The 23,660-nt window shown below is 47.5% G+C and overlaps 25 non-coding genes across 25 annotated transcripts; 1 reads left to right on the top strand and 24 right to left on the bottom strand.

Moving 5' to 3' along the window:
* Nucleotides 1-11,594: 11,594 nt before the first annotated feature.
* On the bottom strand, nt 11,595-11,668 carry trnai-aau (transfer RNA isoleucine (anticodon AAU)). The gene has a single exon. It is a non-coding gene; the product is annotated as a tRNA-Ile (tRNA).
* Nucleotides 11,669-11,921: 253 nt separating this feature from the next.
* trnav-uac (transfer RNA valine (anticodon UAC)) lies at nt 11,922-11,994 on the bottom strand. The gene has a single exon. It is a non-coding gene; the product is annotated as a tRNA-Val (tRNA).
* Nucleotides 11,995-12,837: 843 nt separating this feature from the next.
* trnai-aau (transfer RNA isoleucine (anticodon AAU)) lies at nt 12,838-12,911 on the bottom strand. Its single transcript has one exon. It is a non-coding gene; the product is annotated as a tRNA-Ile (tRNA).
* Nucleotides 12,912-14,408: 1,497 nt separating this feature from the next.
* trnav-uac (transfer RNA valine (anticodon UAC)) lies at nt 14,409-14,481 on the bottom strand. Its single transcript has one exon. It is a non-coding gene; the product is annotated as a tRNA-Val (tRNA).
* Nucleotides 14,482-14,752: 271 nt separating this feature from the next.
* Nucleotides 14,753-14,824, bottom strand: trnad-guc (transfer RNA aspartic acid (anticodon GUC)). Its single transcript has one exon. It is a non-coding gene; the product is annotated as a tRNA-Asp (tRNA).
* A 501-nt stretch (nt 14,825-15,325) lies between these two features.
* On the bottom strand, nt 15,326-15,399 carry trnai-aau (transfer RNA isoleucine (anticodon AAU)). Its single transcript has one exon. It is a non-coding gene; the product is annotated as a tRNA-Ile (tRNA).
* Nucleotides 15,400-15,652: 253 nt separating this feature from the next.
* trnav-uac (transfer RNA valine (anticodon UAC)) lies at nt 15,653-15,725 on the bottom strand. The gene has a single exon. It is a non-coding gene; the product is annotated as a tRNA-Val (tRNA).
* A 271-nt stretch (nt 15,726-15,996) lies between these two features.
* Nucleotides 15,997-16,068, bottom strand: trnad-guc (transfer RNA aspartic acid (anticodon GUC)). The gene has a single exon. It is a non-coding gene; the product is annotated as a tRNA-Asp (tRNA).
* Nucleotides 16,069-16,569: 501 nt separating this feature from the next.
* Nucleotides 16,570-16,643, bottom strand: trnai-aau (transfer RNA isoleucine (anticodon AAU)). The gene has a single exon. It is a non-coding gene; the product is annotated as a tRNA-Ile (tRNA).
* Nucleotides 16,644-16,896: 253 nt separating this feature from the next.
* On the bottom strand, nt 16,897-16,969 carry trnav-uac (transfer RNA valine (anticodon UAC)). The gene has a single exon. It is a non-coding gene; the product is annotated as a tRNA-Val (tRNA).
* A 271-nt stretch (nt 16,970-17,240) lies between these two features.
* trnad-guc (transfer RNA aspartic acid (anticodon GUC)) lies at nt 17,241-17,312 on the bottom strand. Its single transcript has one exon. It is a non-coding gene; the product is annotated as a tRNA-Asp (tRNA).
* Nucleotides 17,313-17,813: 501 nt separating this feature from the next.
* On the bottom strand, nt 17,814-17,887 carry trnai-aau (transfer RNA isoleucine (anticodon AAU)). Its single transcript has one exon. It is a non-coding gene; the product is annotated as a tRNA-Ile (tRNA).
* A 253-nt stretch (nt 17,888-18,140) lies between these two features.
* On the bottom strand, nt 18,141-18,213 carry trnav-uac (transfer RNA valine (anticodon UAC)). Its single transcript has one exon. It is a non-coding gene; the product is annotated as a tRNA-Val (tRNA).
* Nucleotides 18,214-18,484: 271 nt separating this feature from the next.
* Nucleotides 18,485-18,556, bottom strand: trnad-guc (transfer RNA aspartic acid (anticodon GUC)). Its single transcript has one exon. It is a non-coding gene; the product is annotated as a tRNA-Asp (tRNA).
* A 501-nt stretch (nt 18,557-19,057) lies between these two features.
* On the bottom strand, nt 19,058-19,131 carry trnai-aau (transfer RNA isoleucine (anticodon AAU)). The gene has a single exon. It is a non-coding gene; the product is annotated as a tRNA-Ile (tRNA).
* Nucleotides 19,132-19,728: 597 nt separating this feature from the next.
* On the bottom strand, nt 19,729-19,800 carry trnad-guc (transfer RNA aspartic acid (anticodon GUC)). The gene has a single exon. It is a non-coding gene; the product is annotated as a tRNA-Asp (tRNA).
* Nucleotides 19,801-20,301: 501 nt separating this feature from the next.
* On the bottom strand, nt 20,302-20,375 carry trnai-aau (transfer RNA isoleucine (anticodon AAU)). The gene has a single exon. It is a non-coding gene; the product is annotated as a tRNA-Ile (tRNA).
* Nucleotides 20,376-20,972: 597 nt separating this feature from the next.
* trnad-guc (transfer RNA aspartic acid (anticodon GUC)) lies at nt 20,973-21,044 on the bottom strand. The gene has a single exon. It is a non-coding gene; the product is annotated as a tRNA-Asp (tRNA).
* Nucleotides 21,045-21,549: 505 nt separating this feature from the next.
* Nucleotides 21,550-21,623, bottom strand: trnai-aau (transfer RNA isoleucine (anticodon AAU)). The gene has a single exon. It is a non-coding gene; the product is annotated as a tRNA-Ile (tRNA).
* A 253-nt stretch (nt 21,624-21,876) lies between these two features.
* trnav-uac (transfer RNA valine (anticodon UAC)) lies at nt 21,877-21,949 on the bottom strand. Its single transcript has one exon. It is a non-coding gene; the product is annotated as a tRNA-Val (tRNA).
* A 271-nt stretch (nt 21,950-22,220) lies between these two features.
* trnad-guc (transfer RNA aspartic acid (anticodon GUC)) lies at nt 22,221-22,292 on the bottom strand. Its single transcript has one exon. It is a non-coding gene; the product is annotated as a tRNA-Asp (tRNA).
* Nucleotides 22,293-22,792: 500 nt separating this feature from the next.
* trnai-aau (transfer RNA isoleucine (anticodon AAU)) lies at nt 22,793-22,866 on the bottom strand. Its single transcript has one exon. It is a non-coding gene; the product is annotated as a tRNA-Ile (tRNA).
* Nucleotides 22,867-23,119: 253 nt separating this feature from the next.
* On the bottom strand, nt 23,120-23,192 carry trnav-uac (transfer RNA valine (anticodon UAC)). Its single transcript has one exon. It is a non-coding gene; the product is annotated as a tRNA-Val (tRNA).
* Nucleotides 23,193-23,312: 120 nt separating this feature from the next.
* Nucleotides 23,313-23,384, top strand: trnar-ucu (transfer RNA arginine (anticodon UCU)). Its single transcript has one exon. It is a non-coding gene; the product is annotated as a tRNA-Arg (tRNA).
* Nucleotides 23,385-23,463: 79 nt separating this feature from the next.
* trnad-guc (transfer RNA aspartic acid (anticodon GUC)) lies at nt 23,464-23,535 on the bottom strand. The gene has a single exon. It is a non-coding gene; the product is annotated as a tRNA-Asp (tRNA).
* Between the last annotated feature and the right edge of the window lie 125 nt (nt 23,536-23,660).

Here is a 23,660-nt window from a genome sequence, read left to right as displayed (position 1 = left end):
CAGAAGGTGTGTGTGTTCTTGTGCCTTTTTCATTAGGGAATGCATGGTGAGTGAGCTTGTCAGTGATGTGAAGTCCCAGAAACCTGAAACTGTGCATAGTTCTCCCTGTGCTACTGCTGAAGTGAGTCACCTCTGATCAACATGCTTCAGCCTTCTAAATGTTATGCTGTTGTCATGAGAGGCTAACAGCTGCTGTTTCTTCAAGGGGAATTAGCTCAAATGGTAGAGCGCTCGCTTAGCATGCGAGAGGTAGCGGGATCGATGCCCGCATTCTCCAACGAAGGTTTTGACTGTGTGAATGCCACTGAGAACAGCTTTAAAAACTATAAGTTTGAGTGTATAACTTCAGTGTACGTTATTTACCTGATTCACCATTTGCCTCTGCTTGACAGATGACCGTCTGAAAGCATGATATAGCAAAACAAAGAGAAGAACTTTTGGCCCGTACGGGGATCGAACCCGCGACCTTGGCGTTATTAGCACCACGCTCTAACCAACTGAGCTAACCGGCCCACAGTTGATAAAGGAACCCTTCAGGCATGACGGATGAAGGTCCACAAGGTGTAATTGTTTTATTCTGTTTTTTTCCACATCCGAAGGCAAGCGCAGAAGGCACAACAACAGCACGGGGATGGCACGATTGCTTCCTGTGCTCGCAATTGTCTTAATAAGGCCTAACACAAAATATAGATTGTTCCCATCTACTAATGAGGTGTGATGACAGGCTTGCCCATAGTGTCAGACAAAAGATAAGAACTAAAGGCATGTTTCTGCCTGGTTTCGAACCAGGGACCTTTCGCGTGTAAGGCGAACGTGATGACCACTACACTACAGAAACCACAATTTTCCACCAAGCGTGCATGTGTCCCGCAGTGGAAATGACAGAGTTTGGTCATCTTTCCCAGGGGAAAATTTACACTGAGGGTCTTTCAGCAAAACAATGGTGTGCTTGTTTGTGGTGTTGGTGGTATAGTGGTGAGCATAGCTGCCTTCCAAGCAGTTGACCCGGGTTCGATTCCCGGCCAACGCATTTCAGGTTTTTCGGCCGTAGGTTCAGAAAAAACATACTCTCTCCCCGTCGGGGAATCGAACCCCGGTCTTCCGCGTGACAGGCGGAGATACTGTCCACTATACTAACGAGGAAGCTGTGTGCAGCTGAATCTCTACAACATGCAACAGGTAATACTGGCCCCTTCTCAATCTTCACAGAAGGTGTGTGTGTTCTTGTGCCTTTTTCATTAGGGAATGCATGGTGAGTGAGCTTGTCAGTGATGTGAAGTCCCCGAAACCTGAAACTGTGCATAGTTCTCCCTGTGCTACTGCTGAAGTGAGTCACCTCTGATCAACATGCTTCAGCCTTCTAAATGTTATGCTGTTGTCATGAGAGGCTAACAGCTCCTGTTTCTTCAAGGGGAATTAGCTCAAATGGTAGAGCGCTCGCTTAGCATGCGAGAGGTAGCGGGATCGATGCCCGTATTCTCCAATGAAGGTTTTGACTGTGTGAATGCCACTGAGAACAGCTTTAAAAACTATAAGTTTGAGTGTATAACTTCAGTGTACGTTATTTACCTGATTCACCATTTGCCTCTGCTTGACAGATGACCGTCTGAAAGCATGATATAGCAAAACAAAGAGAAGAATTTTTGGCCCGTACAGGGTTCGAACCCGCGACCTTGGCGTTATTAGCACCATGCTCTAACCAACTGAGCTAACCGGCCCACAGTTGATAGCGGAACCCTTCAGGCATGACGGATGAATGTCCACCAGGTGTAATTGTTTTATTCTGTTTTTTTCCACATCCGAAGCCAAGCGCAGAAGGCACAACAACAACACGGGGATGGCATGATTGCTTCCTGTGCTCGCAATTGTCTTAATAAGGCCTAACACAAAATATAGATTGTTCCCATCTACTAATGAGGTGTGATGACAGGCTTGCCCATAGTGTCAGACAAAAGACAAGAACTAAAGGCATGTTTCTGCCTGGTTTCGAACCAGGGACCTTTCGCGTGTAAGGCGAATGTGATGACCACTACACTACAGAAACCACAATTTTCCACCAAGCGTGCATGTGTCCCGCAGTGGAAATGACAGAGTTTGGTCATCTTTCCCAGGGGAAAATTTGCACTGAGGGTCTTTCAGCAAAACAATGGTGTGCTTGTTTGTGGCGTTGGTGGTATAGTGGTGAGCATAGCTGCCTTCCAAGCAGTTGACCCGGGTTCGATTCCCGGCCAACGCATTGCCTTTAGCGCGTCGCACCTTGCTGCTCCAAAACCTTTTCAGGTTTTTCGGCTGTAGGTTCAGAAAAAACATATTCTCTCCCCGTCGGGGAATCGAACCCCGGTCTTCCGCGTGACAGGCGGAGATACTGTCCACTATACTAACGAGGAAGCTGTGTGCAGCTGAATCTCTGCAACATGCAACAGGTCATACTGGCCCCTTCTCAATCTTCACAGAAGGTGTGTGTGTTCTTGTGCCTTTTTCATTAGGGAATGCATGGTGAGTGAGCTTGTCAGTGATGTGAAGTCCCAGAAACCTGAAACTGTGCATAGTTCTCCCTGTGCTACTGCTGAAGTGAGTCACCTCTGATCAACATGCTTCAGCCTTCTAAATGTTATGCTGTTGTCATGAGAGGCTAACAGCTCCTGTTTCTTCAAGGGGAATTAGCTCAAATGGTAGAGCGCTCGCTTAGCATGCGAGAGGTAGCGGGATCGATGCCCGCATTCTCCAACGAAGGTTTTGACTGTGTGAATGCCACTGAGAACAGCTTTAAAAACTATAAGTGTGAGTGTATAACTTCAGTGTACGTTATTTACCTGATTCACCATTTGCCTCTGCTTGACAGATGACCGTCTGAAAGCATGATATAGCAAAACAAAGAGAAGAATTTTTGGCCCGTACGGGGATCGAACCCGCGACCTTGGCGTTATTAGCACCACGCTCTAACCAACTGAGCTAACCGGCCCACAGTTGAAAGCGGAACCCTTCAGGCATGACGGATGAATGTCCACCAGGTGTAATTGTTTTATTCTGTTTTTTTCCACATCCGAAGCCAAGCGCAGAAGGCACAACAACAGCACGGGGATGGCATGATTGCTTCCTGTGCTCGCAATTGTCTTAACAAGGCCTAACACAAAATATAGATTGTTCCCATCTACTAATGAGGTGTGATGACAGGCTTGCCCATAGTGTCAGACAAAAGACAAGAACTAAAGGCATGTTTCTGCCTGGTTTCGAACCAGGAACCTTTCGCGTGTAAGGCGAATGTGATGACCACTACACTACAGAAACCACAATTTTCCACCAAGCGTGCATGTGTCCCGCAGTGGAAATGACAGAGTTTGGTCATCTTTCCCAGGGGAAAATTTGCACTGAGGGTCTTTCAGCAAAACAATGGTGTGCTTGTTTGTGGCGTTGGTGGTATAGTGGTGAGCATAGCTGCCTTCCAAGCAGTTGACCCGGGTTCGATTCCCGGCCAACGCATTGCATTTAGCACGTCGCACCTTGCTGCTCCAAAACCTTTTCAGGTTTTTCGGCCGTAGGTTCAGAAAAAACATATTCTCTCCCCGTCGGGGAATCGAACCCCGGTCTTTCGCGTGACAGGCGGAGATACTGTCCACTATACTAACGAGGAAGCTGTGTGCAGCTGAATCTCTGCAACATGCAACAGGTAATACTGGCCCCTTCTCAATCTTCACAGAAGGTGTGTGTGTTCTTGTGCCTTTTTCATTAGGGAATGCATGGTGAGTGAGCTTGTCAGTGATGTGAAGTCCCAGAAACCTGAAACTGTGCATAGTTCTCCCTGTGCTACTGCTGAAGTGAGTCACCTCTGATCAACATGCTTCAGCCTTCTAAATGTTATGCTGTTGTCATGAGAGGCTAACAGCTCCTGTTTCTTCAAGGGGAATTAGCTCAAATGGTAGAGCGCTCGCTTAGCATGCGAGAGGTAGCGGGATCGATGCCCGCATTCTCCAACGAAGGTTTTGACTGTGTGAATGCCACTGGGAACAGCTTTAAAAACTATAAGTGTGAGTGTATAACTTCAGTGTACGTTATTTACCTGATTCACCATTTGCCTCTGCTTGACAGATGACCGTCTGAAAGCATGATATAGCAAAACAAAGAGAAGAATTTTTGGCCCGTACGGGGATCGAACCCGCGACCTTGGCGTTATTAGCACCACGCTCTAACCAACTGAGCTAACCGGCCCAGAGTTGAAAGCGGAACCCTTCAGGCATGACGGATGAATGTCCACCAGGTGTAATTGTTTTATTCTGTTTTTTTCCACATCCGAAGCCAAGCGCAGAAGGCACAACAACAGCACGGGGATGGCATGATTGCTTCCTGTGCTCGCAATTGTCTTAACAAGGCCTAACACAAAATATAGATTGTTCCCATCTACTAATGAGGTGTGATGACAGGCTTGCCCATAGTGTCAGACAAAAGACAAGAACTAAAGGCATGTTTCTGCCTGGTTTCGAACCAGGGACCTTTCGCGTGTAAGGCGAATGTGATGACCACTACACTACAGAAACCACAATTTTCCACCAAGCGTGCATGTGTCCCGCAGTGGAAATGACAGAGTTTGGTCATCTTTCCCAGGGGAAAATTTGCACTGAGGGTCTTTCAGCAAAACAATGGTGTGCTTGTTTGTGGCGTTGGTGGTATAGTGGTGAGCATAGCTGCCTTCCAAGCAGTTGACCCGGGTTCGATTCCCGGCCAACGCATCGCATTTAGCACGTCGCACCTTGCTGCTCCAAAACCTTTTCAGGTTTTTCGGCCGTAGGTTCAGAAAAAACATATTCTCTCCCCGTCGGGGAATCGAACCCCGGTCTTCCGCGTGACAGGCGGAGATACTGTCCACTATACTAACGAGGAAGCTGTGTGCAGCTGAATCTCTACAACATGCAACAGGTAATACTGGCCCCTTCTCAATCTTCACAGAAGGTGTGTGTGTTCTTGTGCCTTTTTCATTAGGGAATGCATGGTGAGTGAGCTTGTCAGTGATGTGAAGTCCCAGAAACCCGAAACTGTGCATAGTTCTCCCTGTGCTACTGCTGAAGTGAGTCACCTCTGATCAACATGCTTCAGCCTTCTAAATGTTATGCTGTTGTCATGAGAGGCTAACAGCTCCTGTTTCTTCAAGGGGAATTAGCTCAAATGGTAGAGCGCTCGCTTAGCATGTGAGAGGTAGCGGGATCGATGCCCGCATTCTCCAACGAAGGTTTTGACTGTGTGAATGCCACTGAGAACAGCTTTAAAAACTATAAGTTTGAGTGTATAACTTCAGTGTACGTTATTTACCTGATTCACCATTTGCCTCTGCTTGACAGATGACCGTCTGAAAGCATGATATAGCAAAACAAAGAGAAGAACTTTTGGCCCGTACGGGGATCAAACCCGCGACCTTGGCGTTATTAGCACCACGCTCTAACCAACTGAGCTAACCGGCCCACAGTTGAAAGCTGAACCCTTCAGGCATGACGGATGAATGTCCACCAGGTGTAATTGTTTTATTCTGTTTTTTTCCACATCCGAAGCCAAGCGCAGAAGGCACAACAACAGCACGGGGATGGCATGATTGCTTCCTGTGCTCGCAATTGTCTTAATAAGGCCTAACACAAAATATAGATTGTTCCCATCTACTAATGAGGTGTGATGACAGGCTTGCCCATAGTGTCAGACAAAAGACAAGAACTAAAGGCATGTTTCTGCCTGGTTTCGAACCAGGGACCTTTCGCGTGTAAGGCGAACGTGATGACCACTACACTACAGAAACCACAATTTTCCACCAAGCGTGCATGTGTCCCGCAGTGGAAATGACAGAGTTTGGTCATCTTTCCCAGGGGAAAATTTACACTGAGGGTCTTTCAGCAAAACAATGGTGTGCTTGTTTGTGGCGTTGGTGGTATAGTGGTGAGCATAGCTGCCTTCCAAGCAGTTGACCCGGGTTCGATTCCCGGCCAACGCATTGCCTTTAGCGCGTCGTACCTCGCTGCTCCAAAATCTTTTCAGGTTTTTCGGCCGTAGGTTCAGAAAAAACATACTCTCTCCCCGTCGGGGAATCGAACCCCGGTCTTCCGCGTGACAGGCGGAGATACTGTCCACTATACTAACGAGGAAGCTGTGTGCAGCTGAATCTCTACAACATGCAACAGGTAATACTGGCCCCTTCTCAATCTTCACAGAAGGTGTGTGTGTTCTTGTGCCTTTTTCATTAGGGAATGCATGGTGAGTGAGCTTGTCAGTGATGTGAAGTCCCAGAAACCCGAAACTGTGCATAGTTCTCCCTGTGCTACTGCTGAAGTGAGTCACCTCTGATCAACATGCTTCAGCCTTCTAAATGTTATGCTGTTGTCATGAGAGGCTAACAGCTCCTGCTTCTTCAAGGGGAATTAGCTCAAATGGTAGAGCGCTCGCTTAGCATGCGAGAGGTAGCGGGATCGATGCCCGCATTCTCCAACGAAGGTTTTGACTGTGTGAATGCCACTGAGAACAGCTTTAAAAACTATAAGTTTGAGTGTATAACTTCAGTGTACGTTATTTACCTGATTCACCATTTGCCTCTGCTTGACAGATGACCGTCTGAAAGCATGATATAGCAAAACAAAGAGAAGAATTTTTGGCCCGTACGGGGATCGAACCCGCGACCTTGGCGTTATTAGCACCACGCTCTAACCAACTGAGCTAACCGGCCCACAGTTGATAGCGGAACCCTTCAGGCATGACGGATGAATGTCCACCAGGTGTAATTGTTTTATTCTGTTTTTTTCCACATCCGAAGGCAAGCGCAGAAGGCACAACAACAGCACGGGGATGGCATGATTGCTTCCTGTGCTAGCAATTGTCTTAATAAGGCCTAACACAAAATATAGATTGTTCCCATCTACTAATGAGGTGTGATGACAGGCTTGCCCATAGTGTCAGACAAAAGACAAGAACTAAAGGCATGTTTCTGCCTGGTTTCGAACCAGGGACCTTTCGCGTGTAAGGCGAACGTGATGACCACTACACTACAGAAACCACAATTTTCCACCAAGCGTGCATGTGTCCCGCAGTGGAAATGACAGAGTTTGGTCATCTTTCCCAGGGGAAAATTTGCACTGAGGGTCTTTCAGCAAAACAATGGTGTGCTTGTTTGTGGCGTTGGTGGTATAGTGGTGAGCATAGCTGCCTTCCAAGCAGTTGACCCGGGTTCGATTCCCGGCCAACGCATTGCCTTTAGCGCGTCGCACCTTGCTGCTCCAAAACCTTTTCAGGTTTTTCGGCCGTAGGTTCAGAAAAAACATACTCTCTCCCCGTCGGGGAATCGAACCCCGGTCTTCCGCGTGACAGGCGGAGATACTGTCCACTATACTAACGAGGAAGCTGTGTGCAGCTGAATCTCTGCAACATGCAACAGGTAATACTGGCCCCTTCTCAATCTTCACAGAAGGTGTGTGTGTTCTTGTGCCTTTTTCATTAGGGAATGCATGGTGAGTGAGCTTGTCAGTGATGTGAAGTCCCAGAAACCTGAAACTGTGCATAGTTCTCCCTGTGCTACTGCTGAAGTGAGTCACCTCTGATCAACATGCTTCAGCCTTCTAAATGTTATGCTGTTGTCATGAGAGGCTAACAGCTGCTGTTTCTTCAAGGGGAATTAGCTCAAATGGTAGAGCGCTCGCTTAGCATGCGAGAGGTAGCGGGATCGATGCCCGCATTCTCCAACGAAGGTTTTGACTGTGTGAATGCCACTGAGAACAGCTTTAAAAACTATAAGTTTGAGTGTAAAACTTCAGTGTACGTTATTTACCTGATTCACCATTTGCCTCTGCTTGACAGATGACCGTCTGAAAGCATGATATAGTAAAACAAAGAGAAGAACTTTTGGCCCGTACGGGGATCGAACCCGCGACCTTGGCGTTATTAGCACCACGCTCTAACCAACTGAGCTAACCGGCCCACAGTTGTTGGCGAAACCGTTCAGGCATGACGGATGAATGTCCACCAGGTGTAATTGTTTTATTCTGTTTTTTTCCACATCCGAAGCCAAGCGCAGAAGGCACAACAACAGCACGGGGATGGCATGATTGCTTCCTGTGCTCGCAATTGTCTTAATAAGGCCTAACACAAAATATAGATTGTTCCCATCTACTAATGAGGTGTGATGACAGGCTTGCCCATAGTGTCAGACAAAAGACAAGAACTAAAGGCATGTTTCTGCCTGGTTTCGAACCAGGGACCTTTCGCGTGTAAGGCGAACGTGATGACCACTACACTACAGAAACCACAATTTTCCACCAAGCGTGCATGTGTCCCGCAGTGGAAATGACAGAGTTTGGTCATCTTTCCCAGGGGAAAATTTGCACTGAGGGTCTTTCAGCAAAACAATGGTGTGCTTGTTTGTGGCGTTGGTGGTATAGTGGTGAGCATAGCTGCCTTCCAAGCAGTTGACCCGGGTTCGATTCCCGGCCAATGCATTGCATTTAGCACGTCGCACCTTGCTGCTCCAAAACGTTTTCAGGTTTTTCGGCCGTAGGTTCAGAAAAAACATACTCTCTCCCCGTCGGGGAATCGAACCCCGGTCTTCCGCGTGACAGGCGGAGATACTGTCCACTATACTAACGAGGAAGCTGTGTGCAGCTGAATCTCTGCAACATGCAACAGGTAATACTGGCCCCTTCTCAATCTTCACAGAAGGTGTGTGTGTTCTTGTGCCTTTTTCATTAGGGAATGCATGGTGAGTGAGCTTGTCAGTGATGTGAAGTCCCAGAAACCTAAAACTGTGCATAGTTCTCCCTGTGCTACTGCTGAAGTGAGTCACCTCTGATCAACATGCTTCAGCCTTCTAAATGTTATGCTGTTGTCATGAGAGGCTAACAGCTCCTGTTTCTTCAAGGGGAATTAGCTGAAATGGTAGAGCGCTCGCTTAGCATGCGAGAGGTAGCGGGATCGAAGCCCGCATTCTCCAACGAAGGTTTTGACTGTGTGAATGCCACTGAGAACAGCTTTAAAAACTATAAGTTTGAGTGTATAACTTCAGTGTACGTTATTTACCTGATTCACCATTTGCCTCTGCTTGACAGATGACCGTCTGAAAGCATGATATAGCAAAACAAAGAGAAGAACTTTTGGCCCGTACGGGGATCGAACCCGCGACCTTGGCGTTATTAGCACCACGCTCTAACCAACTGAGCTAACCGGCCCACAGTTGATAATGGAACCCTTCAGGCATGACGGATGAAGGTCCACAAGGTGTAATTGTTTTATTCTGTTTTTTTCCACATCCGAAGGCAAGCGCAGAAGGCACAACAACAGCACGGGGATGGCATGATTGCTTCCTGTGCTCGCAATTGTCTTAATAAGGCCTAACACAAAATATAGATTGTTCCCATCTACTAATGAGGTGTGATGACAGGCTTGCCCATAGTGTCAGACAAAAGATAAGAACTAAAGGCATGTTTCTGCCTGGTTTCGAACCAGGGACCTTTCGCGTGTAAGGCGAACGTGATGACCACTACACTACAGAAACCACAATTTTCCACCAAGCGTGCATGTGTCCCGCAGTGGAAATGACAGAGTTTGGTCATCTTTCCCAGGGGAAAATTTACACTGAGGGTCTTTCAGCAAAACAATGGTGTGCTTGTTTGTGGCGTTGGTGGTATAGTGGTGAGCATAGCTGCCTTCCAAGCAGTTGACCCGGGTTCGATTCCCGGCCAACGCATTGCCTTTAGCGCGTCGCACCTCGCTGCTCCAAAATCTTTTCAGGTTTTTCGGCCGTAGGTTCAGAAAAAACATACTCTCTCCCCGTCGGGGAATCGAACCCCGGTCTTCCGCGTGACAGGCGGAGATACTGTCCACTATACTAACGAGGAAGCTGTGTGCAGCTGAATCTCTACAACATGCAACAGGTAATACTGGCCCCTTCTCAATCTTCACAGAAGGTGTGTGTGTTCTTGTGCCTTTTTCATTAGGGAATGCATGGTGAGTGAGCTTGTCAGTGATGTAAAGTCCCAGAAACCTGAAACTGTGCATAGTTCTCCCTGTGCTACTGCTGAAGTGAGTCACCTCTGATCAACATGCTTCAGCCTTCTAAATGTTATGCTGTTGTCATGAGAGGCTAACAGCTCCTGTTTCTTCAAGGGGAATTAGCTCAAATGGTAGAGCGCTCGCTTAGCATGCGAGAGGTAGCGGGATCGATGCCCGCATTCTCCAACGAAGGTTTTGACTGTGTGAATGCCACTGAGAACAGCTTTAAAAACTATAAGTTTGAGTGTATAACTTCAGTGTACGTTATTTACCTGATTCACCATTGCCTCTGCTTGACAGATGACCGTCTGAAAGCATGATATAGCAAAACAAAGAGAAGTACTTTTGGCCCGTACGGGGATCGAACCCGCGACCTTGGCGTTATTAGCACCACGCTCTAACCAACTGAGCTAACCGGCCCACAGTTGAAAGCGGAACCCTTCAGGCATGACGGATGAATGTCCTCAAGGTGTAATTGTTTTATTCTGTTTTTTTCCACATCCGAAGCCAAGCGCAGAAGGCACAACAACAGCACGGGGATGGCATGATTGCTTCCTGTGCTCGCAATTGTCTTAATAAGGCCTAACACAAAATATAGATTGTTCCCATCTACTAATGAGGTGTGATGACAGGCTTGCCCATAGTGTCAGACAAAAGACAAGAACTAAAGGCATGTTTCTGCCTGGTTTCGAACCAGGGACCTTTCGCGTGTAAGGCGAACGTGATGACCACTACACTACAGAAACCACAATTTTCCACCAAGCGTGCATGTGTCCCGCAGTGGAAATGACAGAGTTTGGTCATCTTTCCCAGGGGAAAATTTACACTGAGGGTCTTTCAGCAAAACAATGGTGTGCTTGTTTGTGGCGTTGGTGGTATAGTGGTGAGCATAGCTGCCTTCCAAGCAGTTGACCCGGGTTCGATTCCCGGCCAACGCATTGCCTTTAGCGCGTCGCACCTCGCTGCTCCAAATTCTTTTCAGGTTTTTCGGCCGTAGGTTCAGAAAAAACATACTCTCTCCCCGTCGGGGAATCGAACCCCGGTCTTCCGCGTGACAGGCGGAGATACTGTCCACTATACTAAAGAGTAAGCTGTGTGCAGCTGAATCTCTACAACATGCAACAGGTAATACTGGCCCCTTCTCAATCTTCACAGAAGGTGTGTGTGTTCTTGTGCCTTTTTCATTAGGGAATGCATGGTGAGTGAGCTTGTCAGTGATGTAAAGTCCCAGAAACCTGAAACTGTGCATAGTTCTCCCTGTGCTACTGCTGAAGTGAGTCACCTCTGATCAACATGCTTCAGCCTTCTAAATGTTATGCTGTTGTCATGAGAGGCTAACAGCTCCTGTTTCTTCAAGGGGAATTAGCTCAAATGGTAGAGCGCTCGCTTAGCATGCGAGAGGTAGCGGGATCGATGCCCGCATTCTCCAACGAAGGTTTTGACTGTGTGAATGCCACTGAGAACAGCTTTAAAAACTATAAGTTTGAGTGTATAACTTCAGTGTACGTTATTTACCTGATTCACCATTGCCTCTGCTTGACAGATGACCGTCTGAAAGCATGATATAGCAAAACAAAGAGAAGTACTTTTGGCCCGTACGGGGATCGAACCCGCGACCTTGGCGTTATTAGCACCACGCTCTAACCAACTGAGCTAACCGGCCCACAGTTGAAAGCGGAACCCTTCAGGCATGACGGATGAATGTCCTCAAGGTGTAATTGTTTTATTCTGTTTTTTTCCACATCCGAAGCCAAGCGCAGAAGGCACAACAACAGCACGGGGATGGCATGATTGCTTCCTGTGCTCGCAATTGTCTTAATAAGGCCTAACACAAAATATAGATTGTTCCCATCTACTAATGAGGTGTGATGACAGGCTTGCCCATAGTGTCAGACAAAAGATAAGAACTAAAGGCATGTTTCTGCCTGGTTTCGAACCAGGGACCTTTCGCGTGTAAGGCGAACGTGATGACCACTACACTACAGAAACCACAATTTTCCACCAAGCGTACATGTGTCCCGCAGTGGAAATGACAGAGTTTGGTCATCTTTCCCAGGGGAAAATTTACACTGAGGGTCTTTCAGCAAAACAATGGTGTGCTTGTTTGTGGCGTTGGTGGTATAGTGGTGAGCATAGCTGCCTTCCAAGCAGTTGACCCGGGTTCGATTCCCGTCCAACGCATTGCCTTTAGCGCGTCGCACCTCGCTGCTCCAAAATCTTTTCAGGTTTTTCGGCCGTAGGTTCAGAAAAAACATACTCTCTCCCCGTCGGGGAATCGAACCCCGGTCTTCCGCGTGACAGGCGGAGATACTGTCCACTATACTAATGAGTAAGCTGTGTGCAGCTGAATCTCTACAACATGCAACAGGTAATACTGGCCCCTTCTCAATCTTCACAGAAGGTGTGTGTGTTCTTGTGCCTTTTTCATTAGGGAATGCATGGTGAGTGAGCTTGTCAGTGATGTAAAGTCCCAGAAACCTGAAACTGTGCATAGTTCTCCCTGTGCTACTGCTGAAGTGAGTCACCTCTGATCAACATGCTTCAGCCTTCTAAATGTTATGCTGTTGTCATGAGAGGCTAACAGCTCCTGTTTCTTCAAGGGGAATTAGCTCAAATGGTAGAGCGCTCGCTTAGCATGCGAGAGGTAGCGGGATCGATGCCTGCATTCTCCAACGAAGGTTTTGACTGTGTGAATGCCACTGAGAACAGCTTTAAAAACTATAAGTTTGAGTGTATAACTTCAGTGTACGTTATTTACCTGATTCACCATTGCCTCTGCTTGACAGATGACCGTCTGAAAGCATGATATAGCAAAACAAAGAGAAGTACTTTTGGCCCGTACGGGGATCGAACCCGCGACCTTGGCGTTATTAGCACCACGCTCTAACCAACTGAGCTAACCGGCCCACAGTTGAAAGCGGAACCCTTCAGGCATGACGGATGAATGTCCTCAAGGTGTAATTGTTTTATTCTGTTTTTTTCCACATCCGAAGCCAAGCGCAGAAGGCACAACAACAGCACGGGGATGGCATGATTGCTTCCTGTGCTCGCAATTGTCTTAATAAGGCCTAACACAAAATATAGATTGTTCCCATCTACTAATGAGGTGTGATGACAGGCTTGCCCATAGTGTCAGACAAAAGATAAGAACTAAAGGCATGTTTCTGCCTGGTTTCGAACCAGGGACCTTTCGCGTGTAAGGCAAACGTGATGACCACTACACTACAGAAACCACAATTTTCCACCAAGCGTGCATGTGTCCCGCAGTGGAAATGTCAGAGTTTGGTCATCTTTCCCAGGGGAAAATTTACACTGAGGGTCTTTCAGCAAAACAATGGTGTGCTTGTTTGTGGCGTTGGTGATATAGTGGTGAGAATAGCTGCCTTCCAAGCAGTTGACCCGGGTTCGATTCCCGGCCAACGCATTGCCTTTAGCGCGTCGCACCTCGCTGCTCCAAAATCTTTTCAGGTTTTTCGGCCGTAGGTTCAGAAAAAACATACTCTCTCCCCGTCGGGGAATCGAACCCCGGTCTTCCGTGTGACAGGCGGAGATACTGTCCACTATACTAACGAGGAAGCTGTGTGCAGCTGAATCTCTACAACATGCAACAGGTAATACTGGCCCCTTCTCAATCTTCACAGAAGGTGTGTGTGTTCTTGTGCCTTTTTCATTAGGGAATGCATGGTGAGTGAGCTTGTCAGTGATGTAAAGTCCCAGAAACCTGAAACTGTGCATAGTTCTCCCTGTGCTACTGCTGAAGTGAGTCACCTCTGATCAACATGCTTCAGCCTTCTAAATGTTATGCTGTTGTCATGAGAGGCTAACAGCTCCTGTTTCTTCAAGGGGAATTAGCTCAAATGGTAGAGCGCTCGCTTAGCATGCGAAAGGTAGCGGGATCGACGCCCGCATTCTCCAATGAAGGTTTTGACTGTGTGAATGCCACTGAGAACAGCTTTAAAAACTATAAGTTTGAGTGTATAACTTCAGTGTACGTTATTTACCTGATTCACCATTTGCCTCTGCTTGACAGATGACCGTCTGAAAGCATGATATAGCAAAACAAAGAGAAGAACTTTTGGCCCGTACGGGGATCGAACCCGCGACCTTGGTGTTATTAGCACCACGCTCTAACCAACTGAGCTAACCGGCCCACAGTTGGTAGCGGAACCCTTCAGGCATGACGGATGAATGTCCACAAGGTGTAATTGTTTTATTCTGTTTTTTTCCACATCCGAAGCCAAGCGCAGAAGGCACAACAACAGCACGGGGATGGCATGATTGCTTCCTGTGCTCGCAATTGTCTTAATAAGGCCTAACACAAAATATAGATTGTTCCCATCTACTAATGAGGTGTGATGACAGGCTTGCCCATAGTGTCAGACAAAAGACAAGAACTAAAGGCATGTTTCTGCCTGGTTTCGAACCAGGGACCTTTCGCGTGTAAGGCGAACGTGATGACCACTACACTACAGAAACCACAATTTTCCACCAAGCGTGCATGTGTCCCGCAGTGGAAATGACAGAGTTTGGTCATCTTTCCCAAGGGAAAATTTACACTGAGGGTCTTTCAGCAAAACAATGGTGTGCTTGTTTGTGGCGTTGGTGGTATAGTGGTGAGCATAGCTGCCTTCCAAGCAGTTGACCCGGGTTCGATTCCCGGCCAATGCATTGCCTTTAGCGCGTCGCACCTTGCTGATCCAAAACCTTTTCAGGTTTTTCGGCCGTAGGTTCAGAAAAAACATACTCTCTCCCCGTCGGGGAATCGAACCCCGGTCTTCCGCGTGACAGGCGGAGATACTGTCCACTATACTAACGAGGAAGCTGTGTGCAGCTGAATCTCTGCAACATGCAACAGGTAATACTGGCCCCTTCTCAATCTTCACAGAAGGTGTGTGTGTTCTTGTGCCTTTTTCATTAGGGAATGCATGGTGAGTGAGCTTGTCAGTGATGTGAAGTCCCAGAAACCTGAAACTGTGCATAGTTCTCCCTGTGCTACTGCTGAAGTGAGTCACCTCTGAGCAACATGCTTCAGCCTTCTAAATGTTATGCTGTTGTCATGAGAGGCTAACAGCTCCTGTTTCTTCAAGGGGAATTAGCTCAAATGGTAGAGCGCTCGCTTAGCATGCGAGAGGTAGCGGGATCGATGCCCGCATTCTCCAACGAAGGTTTTGACTGTGTGAATGCCACTGAGAACAGCTTTAAAAACTATAAGTTTGAGTGTATAACTTCAGTGTACGTTATTTACCTGATTCACCATTTGCCTCTGCTTGACAGATGACCGTCTGAAAGCATGATATAGCAAAACAAAGAGAAGAACTTTTGGCCCGTACGGGGATCGAACCCGCGACCTTGGCGTTATTAGCACCACGCTCTAACCAACTGAGCTAACCGGCCCACAGTTGAAAGCTGAACCCTTCAGGCACGACGGATGAATGTCCACCAGGTGTAATTGTTTTATTCTGTTTTTTTCCACATCCGAAGCCAAGCGCAGAAGGCACAACAACAGCACGGGGATGGCATGATTGCTTCCTGTGCTCGCAATTGTCTTAATAAGGCCTAACACAAAATATAGATTGTTCCCATCTACTAATGAGGTGTGATGACAGGCTTGCCCATAGTGTCAGACAAAAGACAAGAACTAAAGGCATGTTTCTGCCTGGTTTCGAACCAGGGACCTTTCGCGTGTAAGGCGAACGTGATGACCACTACACTACAGAAACCACAATTTTCCACCAAGCGTGCATGTGTCCCGCAGTGGAAATGACAGACTTTGGTCATCTTTCCCAAGGGAAAATTTACACTGAGGGTCTTTCAGCAAAACAATGGTGTGCTTGTTTGTGGCGTTGGTGGTATAGTGGTGAGCATAGCTGCCTTCCAAGCAGTTGACCCGGGTTCGATTCCCGGCCAATGCATTGCCTTTAGCGCGTCGCACCTTGCTGATCCAAAACCTTTTCAGGTTTTTCGGCCGTAGGTTCAGAAAAAACATATTCTCTCCCCGTCGGGGAATCGAACCCCGGTCTTCCGCGTGACAGGCGGAGATACTGTCCACTATACTAACGAGGAAGCTGTGTGCAGCTGAATCTCTGCAACATGCAACAGGTAATACTGGGCCCTTCTCAATCTTCACAGAAGGTGTGTGTGTTCTTGTGCATTTTTCAGTAGGGAATGCATGGTGAGTGAGCTTGTCAGTGATGTGAAGTCCCAGAAACCTGAAACTGTGCATAGTTCTCCCTGTGCTACTGCTGAAGTGAGTCACCTCTGATCAACATGCTTCAGCCTTCTAAATGTTATGCTGTTGTCATGAGAGGCTAACAGCTCCTGTTTCTTCAAGGGGAATTAGCTCAAATGGTAGAGCGCTCGCTTAGCATGCGAGAGGTAGCGGGATCGATGCCCGCATTCTCCAACGAAGGTTTTGACTGTGTGAATGCCACTGAGAACAGCTTTAAAAACTATAAGTTTGAGTGTATAACTTCAGTGTACGTTATTTACCTGATTCACCATTTGCCTCTGCTTGACAGATGACCGTCTGAAAGCATGATATAGCAAAACAAAGAGAAGAACTTTTGGCCCGTACGGGGATCGAACCCGCGACCTTGGCGTTATTAGCACCACGCTCTAACCAACTGAGCTAACCGGCCCACAGTTGAAAGCTGAACCCTTCAGGCATGACGGATGAATGTCCACCAGGTGTAATTGTTTTATTCTGTTTTTTTCCACATCCGAAGCCAAGCGCAGAAGGCACAACAACAGCACGGGGATGGCATGATTGCTTCCTGTGCTCGCAATTGTCTTAATAAGGCCTAACACAAAATATAGATTGTTCCCATCTACTAATGAGGTGTGATGACAGGCTTGCCCATAGTGTCAGACAAAAGACAAGAACTAAAGGCATGTTTCTGCCTGGTTTCGAACCAGGGACCTTTCGCGTGTAAGGCGAACGTGATGACCACTACACTACAGAAACCACAATTTTCCACCAAGCGTGCATGTGTCCCGCAGTGGAAATGACAGAGTTTGGTCATCTTTCCCAGGGGAAAATTTGCACTGAGGGTCTTTCAGCAAAACAATGGTGTGCTTGTTTGTGGTGTTGGTGGTATAGTGGTGAGCATAGCTGCCTTCCAAGCAGTTGACCCGGGTTCGATTCCCGACCAACGCATTGCCTTTAGCGCGTCGCACCTTGCTGATCCAAAACCTTTTCAGGTTTTTCGGCTGTAGGTTCAGAAAAAACATATTCTCTCCCCGTCGGGGAATCGAACCCCGGTCTTCCGCGTGACAGGCGGAGATACTGTCCACTATACTAACGAGGAAGCTGTGTGCAGCTGAATCTCTGCAACATGCAACAGGTAATACTGGGCCCTTCTCAATCTTCACAGAAGGTGTGTGTGTTCTTGTGCATTTTTCATTAGGGAATGCATGGTGAGTGAGCTTGTCAGTGATGTGAAGTCCCAGAAACCTGAAACTGTGCATAGTTCTCCCTGTGCTACTGCTGAAGTGAGTCACCTCTGAGCAACATGCTTCAGCCTTCTAAATGTTATGCTGTTGTCATGAGAGGCTAACAGCTCCTGTTTCTTCAAGGGGAATTAGCTCAAATGGTAGAGCGCTCGCTTAGCATGCGAGAGGTAGCGGGATCGATGCCCGCATTCTCCAACGAAGGTTTTGACTGTGTGAATGCCACTGAGAACAGCTTTAAAAACTATAAGTTTGAGTGTATAACTTCAGTGTACGTTATTTACCTGATTCACCATTTGCCTCTGCTTGACAGATGACCGTCTGAAAGCATGATATAGCAAAACAAAGAGAAGAACTTTTGGCCCGTACGGGGATCGAACCCGCGACCTTGGCGTTATTAGCACCACGCTCTAACCAACTGAGCTAACCGGCCCACAGTTGAAAGCTGAACCCTTCAGGCATGACGGATGAATGTCCACCAGGTGTAATTGTTTTATTCTGTTTTTTTCCACATCCGAAGCCAAGCGCAGAAGGCACAACAACAGCACGGGGATGGCATGATTGCTTCCTGTGCTCGCAATTGTCTTAATAAGGCCTAACACAAAATATAGATTGTTCCCATCTACTAATGAGGTGTGATGACAGGCTTGCCCATAGTGTCAGACAAAAGACAAGAACTAAAGGCATGTTTCTGCCTGGTTTCGAACCAGGGACCTTTCGCGTGTAAGGCGAACGTGATGACCACTACACTACAGAAACCACAATTTTCCACCAAGCGTGCATGTGTCCCGCAGTGGAAATGACAGAGTTTGGTCATCTTTCCCAGGGGAAAATTTGCACTGAGGGTCTTTCAGCAAAACAATGGTGTGCTTGTTTGTGGTGTTGGTGGTATAGTGGTGAGCATAGCTGCCTTCCAAGCAGTTGACCCGGGTTCGATTCCCGGCCAACGCATTGCCTTTAGCGCGTCGCACCTCGCTGCTCCAAAACCTTTTCAGGTTTTTCGGCCGTAGCTTCAGAAAAAACATACTCTCTCCCCGTCGGGGAATCGAACCCCGGTCTTCCGCGTGACAGGCGGAGATACTGTCCACTATACTAACGAGGAAGCTGTGTGCAGCTGAATCTCTGCAACATGCAACAGGTAATACTGGCCCCTTCTCAATCTTCACAGAAGGTGTGTGTGTTCTTGTGCCTTTTTCATTAGGGAATGCATGGTGAGTGAGCTTGTCAGTGATGTGAAGTCCCAGAAACCTGAAACTGTGCATAGTTCTCCCTGTGCTACTGCTGAAGTGAGTCACCTCTGATCAACATGCTTCAGCCTTCTAAATGTTATGCTGTTGTCATGAGAGGCTAACAGCTCCTGTTTCTTCAAGGGGAATTAGCTCAAATGGTAGAGCGCTCGCTTAGCATGCGAGAGGTAGCGGGATCGATGCCCGCATTCTCCAACGAAGGTTTTGACTGTGTGAATGCCACTTAGAACAGCTTTAAAAACTATAAGTTTGAGTGTATAACTTCAGTGTACGTTATTTACCTGATTCACCATTTGCCTCTGCTTGACAGATGACCGTCTGAAAGCATGATATAGCAAAACAAAGAGAAGAACTTTTGGCCCGTACGGGGATCGAACCCGCGACCTTGGCGTTATTAGCACCACGCTCTAACCAACTGAGCTAACCGGCCCACAGTTGATAGCGGAACCCTTCAGGCATGACGGATGAATGTCCACCAGGTGTAATTGTTTTATTCTGTTTTTTTCCACATCCGAAGGCAAGCGCAGAAGGCACAACAACAGCACGGGGATGGCATGATTGCTTCCTGTGCTCGCAATTGTCTTAATAAGGCCTAACACAAAATATAGATTGTTCCCATCTACTAATGAGGTGTGATGACAGGCTTGCCCATAGTGTCAGACAAAAGACAAGAACTAAAGGCATGTTTCTGCCTGGTTTCGAACCAGGGACCTTTCGCGTGTAAGGCGAACGTGATGACCACTCCACTACAGAAACCACAATTTTCCACCAAGCGTGCATGTGTCCCGCAGTGGAAATGACAGAGTTTGGTCATCTTTCCCAGGGGAAAATTTACACTGAGGGTCTTTCAGCAAAACAATGGTGTGCTTGTTTGTGGCGTTGGTGGTATAGTGGTGAGCATAGCTGCCTTCCAAGCAGTTGACCCGGGTTCGATTCCCGGCCAACGCATTGCCTTTAGCGCGTCGCACCTCGCTGCTCCAAAACCTTTTCAGGTTTTTCGGCCGTAGGTTCAGAAAAAACATACTCTCTCCCCGTCGGGGAATCGAACCCCGGTCTTCCGCGTGACAGGCGGAGATACTGTCCACTATACTAACGAGGAAGCTGTGTGCAGCTGAATCTCTGCAACATGCAACAGGTAATACTGGCCCCTTCTCAATCTTCACAGAAGGTGTGTGTGTTCTTGTGCCTTTTTCATTAGGGAATGCATGGTGAGTGAGCTTGTCAGTGATGTGAAGTCCCAGAAACCTAAAACTGTGCATAGTTCTCCCTGTGCTACTGCTGAAGTGAGTCACCTCTGATCAACATGCTTCAGCCTTCTAAATGTTATGCTGTTGTCATGAGAGGCTAACAGCTCCTGTTTCTTCAAGGGGAATTAGCTCAAATGGTAGAGCGCTCGCTTAGCATGCGAGAGGTAGCGGGATCGATGCCCGCATTCTCCAACGAAGGTTTTGACTGTGTGAATGCCACTGAGAACAGCTTTAAAAACTATAAGTTTGAGTGTATAACTTCAGTGTACGTTATTTACCTGATTCACCATTTGCCTCTGCTTGACAGATGACCGTCTGAAAGCATGATATAGCAAAACAAAGAGAAGAACTTTTGGCCCGTACGGGGATCGAACCCGCGACCTTGGCGTTATTAGCACCACGCTCTAACCAACTGAGCTAACCGGCCCACAGTTGATAACGGAACCCTTCAGGCATGACGGATGAAGGTCCACAAGGTGTAATTGTTTTATTCTGTTTTTTTCCACATCCGAAGGCAAGCGCAGAAGGCACAACAACAGCACGGGGATGGCATGATTGCTTCCTGTGCTCGCAATTGTCTTAATAAGGCCTAACACAAAATATAGATTGTTCCCATCTACTAATGAGGTGTGATGACAGGCTTGCCCATAGTGTCAGACAAAAGATAAGAACTAAAGGCATGTTTCTGCCTGGTTTCGAACCAGGGACCTTTCGCGTGTAAGGCGAACGTGATGACCACTATACTACAGAAACCACAATTTTCCACCAAGCGTGCATGTGTCCCGCAGTGGAAATGACAGAGTTTGGTCATCTTTCCCAGGGGAAAATTTACACTGAGGGTCTTTCAGCAAAACAATGGTGTGCTTGTTTGTGGTGTTGGTGGTATAGTGGTGAGCATAGCTGCCTTCCAAGCAGTTGACCCGGGTTCGATTCCCGGCCAACGCATTGCCTTTAGCGCGTCGCACCTCGCTGCTCCAAAATCTTTTCAGGTTTTTCGGCCGTAGGTTCAGAAAAAACATACTCTCTCCCCGTCGGGGAATCGAACCCCGGTCTTCCGCGTGACAGGCGGAGATACTGTCCACTATACTAACGAGGAAGCTGTGTGCAGCTGAATCTCTACAACATGCAACAGGTAATACTGGCCCCTTCTCAATCTTCACAGAAGGTGTGTGTGTTCTTGTGCCTTTTTCATTAGGGAATGAATGCATGGTGAGTGAGCTTGTCAGTGATGTAAAGTCCCAGAAACCTGAAACTGTGCATAGTTCTCCCTGTGCTACTGCTGAAGTGAGTCACCTCTGATCAACATGCTTCAGCCTTCTAAATGTTATGCTGTTGTCATGAGAGGCTAACAGCTCCTGTTTCTTCAAGGGGAATTAGCTCAAATGGTAGAGCGCTCGCTTAGCATGCGAGAGGTAGCGGGATCGATGCCCGCATTCTCCAACGAAGGTTTTGACTGTGTGAATGCCACTGAGAACAGCTTTAAAAACTATAAGTTTGAGTGTATAACTTCAGTGTACGTTATTTACCTGATTCACCATTTGCCTCTGCTTGACAGATGACCGTCTGAAAGCATGATATAGCAAAACAAAGAGAAGAACTTTTGGCCCGTACGGGGATCGAACCCGCGACCTTGGCGTTATTAGCACCACGCTCTAACCAACTGAGCTAACCGGCCCACAGTTGAAAGCTGAACCCTTCAGGCATGACGGATGAATGTCCACCAGGTGTAATTGTTTTATTCTGTTTTTTTCCACATCCGAAGCCAAGCGCAGAAGGCACAACAACAGCACGGGGATGGCATGATTGCTTCCTGTGCTCGCAATTGTCTTAATAAGGCCTAACACAAAATATAGATTGTTCCCATCTACTAATGAGGTGTGATGACAGGCTTGCCCATAGTGTCAGACAAAAGACAAGAACTAAAGGCATGTTTCTGCCTGGTTTCGAACCAGGGACCTTTCGCGTGTAAGGCGAACGTGATGACCACTACACTACAGAAACCACAATTTTCCACCAAGCGTGCATGTGTCCCGCAGTGGAAATGACAGAGTTTGGTCATCTTTCCCAGGGGAAAATTTGCACTGAGGGTCTTTCAGCAAAACAATGGTGTGCTTGTTTGTGGTGTTGGTGGTATAGTGGTGAGCATAGCTGCCTTCCAAGCAGTTGACCCGGGTTCGATTCCCGGCCAACGCATTGCCTTTAGCGCGTCGCACCTTGCTGATCCAAAACCTTTTCAGGTTTTTCGGCCGTAGGTTCAGAAAAAACATACTCTCTCCCCGTCGGGGAATCGAACCCCGGTCTTCCGCGTGACAGGCGGAGATACTGTCCACTATACTAACGAGGAAGCTGTGTGCAGCTGAATCTCTGCAACATGCAACAGGTAATACTGGCCCCTTCTCAATCTTCACAGAAGGTGTGTGTGTTCTTGTGCCTTTTTCATTAGGGAATGCATGGTGAGTGAGCTTGTCAGTGATGTGAAGTCCCAGAAACCTGAAACTGTGCATAGTTCTCCCTGTGCTACTGCTGAAGTGAGTCACCTCTGATCAACATGCTTCAGCCTTCTAAATGTTATGCTGTTGTCATGAGAGGCTAACAGCTCCTGTTTCTTCAAGGGGAATTAGCTCAAATGGTAGAGTGCTCGCTTAGCATGCGAGAGGTAGCGGGATCGATGCCCGCATTCTCCAACGAAGGTTTTGACTGTGTGAATGCCACTGAGAACAGCTTTAAAAACTATAAGTTTGAGTTATAACTTCAGTGTACGTTATTTACCTGATTCACCATTTGCCTCTGCTTGACGGATGACCGTCTGAAAGCATGATATAGCAAAACAAAGAGAAGAACTTTTGGCCCGTACGGGGATCGAACCCGCGACCTTGGCGTTATTAGCACCACGCTCTAACCAACTGAGCTAACCGGCCCACAGTTGAAAGCTGAACCCTTCAGGCATGACGGATGAATGTCCACCAGGTGTAATTGTTTTATTCTGTTTTTTTCCACATCCGAAGCCAAGCGCAGAAGGCACAACAACAGCACGGGGATGGCATGATTGCTTCCTGTGCTCGCAATTGTCTTAATAAGGCCTAACACAAAATATAGATTGTTCCCATCTACTAATGAGGTGTGATGACAGGCTTGCCCATAGTGTCAGACAAAAGACAAGAACTAAAGGCATGTTTCTGCCTGGTTTCGAACCAGGGACCTTTCGCGTGTAAGGCGAACGTGATGACCACTACACTACAGAAACCACAATTTTCCACCAAGCGTGCATGTGTCCCGCAGCGGAAATGACAGAGTTTGGTCATCTTTCCCAGGGGAAAATTTGCACTGAGGGTCTTTCAGCAAAACAATGGTGTGCTTGTTTGTGGTGTTGGTGGTATAGTGGTGAGCATAGCTGCCTTCTAAGCAGTTGACCCGGGTTCGATTCCCGGCCAACGCATTGCCTTTAGCGCGTCGCACCTCGCTGCTCCAAAACCTTTTCAGGTTTTTCGGCCGTAGGTTCAGAAAAAACATACTCTCTCCCCGTCGGGGAATCGAACCCCGGTCTTCCGCGTGACAGGCGGAGATACTGTCCACTATACTAACGAGGAAGCTGTGTGCAGCTGAATCTCTGCAACATGCAACAGGTAATACTGGCCCCTTCTCAATCTTCACAGAAGGTGTGTGTGTTCTTGTGCCTTTTTCATTAGGGAATGCATGGTGAGTGAGCTTGTCA

The sequence above is a fragment of the Astyanax mexicanus genome, unplaced genomic scaffold (genome assembly GCF_023375975.1).
Source record: "Astyanax mexicanus isolate ESR-SI-001 unplaced genomic scaffold, AstMex3_surface scaffold_34, whole genome shotgun sequence".
Lineage (NCBI taxonomy): Eukaryota > Metazoa > Chordata > Actinopteri > Characiformes > Acestrorhamphidae > Astyanax > Astyanax mexicanus.
This window is presented reverse-complemented; position numbering and strand designations above follow the sequence as displayed.